The following is a 1,988-nucleotide window of genomic DNA, read 5'->3' on the forward strand; positions in this document are numbered from 1 at the left end:
CAGCTTTGGGAAGCGGGGGCTGGACAGCACTGCAGGAGCGTCTGGCAGTAACAGGAACAAAGGTTCGCAGGGTCATAAGGTTATCTCTAGTTGCAGCTGCAGCTTTTAGTCATGGTCAAATTCTCTGTAAAACAATTATCTTTGCAAAAGACTAGATATCCTGTAAGATATAACTTTACAAGAGTTATAAACAAGTCACAAGAATATAGAAGGGGAGGTAGGGGCTATGGGAAGGAGCTGGGTCGGGATCTCTCAGCTTGTAAATCACTGAGCGGCTGTAACATTCCCCCCTCTGGACCCTAGACAAGACTTTTAGAGTCAGTCCTGGGATTACTTAGCTGAGCTTGGGGAGGCTCGGTGGTAAGGATGAGAAGCTGAGAGTCTTCAATATTGTCTCATAAGCACCTAACTACGTACTTAAAGATGCAAGGTAAAATAGTAACAGCAAGAAGGAGTAAATATATAGGGCCTGCAATACTGGATACAAGGGTAGTCATCCATGAGCTCCACTGGAATAAGTTCTGGTACCAAGAGGAGTTTTGTTGGTGTTCACACTCTTGCTGGTTAATGAGGTCTCTGATAGTTTGCAAGGTGTCCTGAATGACTCCTCTTGTTAGCATAGAAGCAGCAGACTTTTCCTAAAGCTGCACCGAGTCCTCCTTGTTTCATGAAAAGGAGATATAAGCCTCTCATGTTTTGCAGGACTACTTCTGCTAGTGAATCTAACTGTGTAGTTATATCTCCAATGGCACCTTCTAATCCTAGGAGGTCTTGATAAACTGCAGAGGAGAGTGCTGCCAAGCCTATTTGACTAGTTGAGAGCCTAGCCATTCCCACGGCTAGTGATCTAGCTATGGCAGTTCCTGTCAAGATAAGGAGAACTGCTGCTCTGCATATCCAGGTTTTCTTCTTGGGAAGGAAGGAGGAAATTCCACCTTCCCCTGAATACACAGTGACTTGAAGGAGAATTTGGGCCAAAATGCAGGGACCTGCTTCTAGAGCTCAGGTGTCTATGCATGAGTAAACTCCCTTTGGGGATATAAACCTGGTTTGGTTCAGGGCATGTGAAATTTGAGTGCTGTTGAGAAGTATTGCTTGGGTACAGACTGATGGGCCCAGTCCTAAAGGTGATTTTCCTGTTGCCTTTTGGATACATGATCCATTCCCAAATACCTTATCAATGAGGAGGAGTGAGGCCAAACTCTTTATGATGCATAACTGAAATGAGGAGAATGATAAGTTAGCTGTAATTCTTAGAGCCATGTAGAAGGGACGCTTCGCCTGTAAACATATCCAGCAATCTTTAGCCATTTCTGGATTGCTAATGTTTAGAGTCTGGTGGGTGGCCTCTACAAGTTCAAATAAGCTAAGTCCTGGTCTGGTTGTCAGGCAGTGAATGGAAGGGGAATCTTCAGAGGAGTTTTGAGTAGCATTAGCTGCTACCCATAGCACTGGACACTCAGGGCATTAATCTCTATGGTCCCAACTTAGCCCTGGCACAGAGGGAAGAGTATACTGGTGGGGAATTAACTTGGCCTGGATAATAAACAAAGTTCTGGGGTCTGGCCCAATTTTGTTAACTATTCTTAGGCCCCACATGTGCCCCCATCTTGCCAAATGGGATCCTCTGAGTTAGTAATGTTGAGCCGGAAATTTGGGTATTGAACAGGTCTAGCGCTGTAGTCCCCGGGTAGCGTCTGTACCTTTAAAAACCTTTGATTAAATTTCCAATATGTATTTGAGGTTCCTGTCCATCCTCCAAAGTCTTCACAACCCCAATAGGGGGAAAAATATTTCCTAATATCGTAACAGTGGGGACTAGGGCTTTTTGCCAGAGCAAAGATAATATCCAAATGTGACTTCGCTGGCCCCAGGGTTATAGCTGAATAGGTTGGTGATGGGCAGCGTGAAAGTTAGGGGGGTTTTATCAGTTCTCATCCAGTTCTTCTTGGCAAGGATGTGGCCAGTGCCCGTGGTGATACGGAAAC

This window comes from Furipterus horrens, unplaced genomic scaffold, assembly GCF_987537825.1.
Source record: "Furipterus horrens unplaced genomic scaffold, mFurHor1.1.pri manual_scaffold_8, whole genome shotgun sequence".
Classification (NCBI taxonomy): domain Eukaryota; kingdom Metazoa; phylum Chordata; class Mammalia; order Chiroptera; family Furipteridae; genus Furipterus; species Furipterus horrens.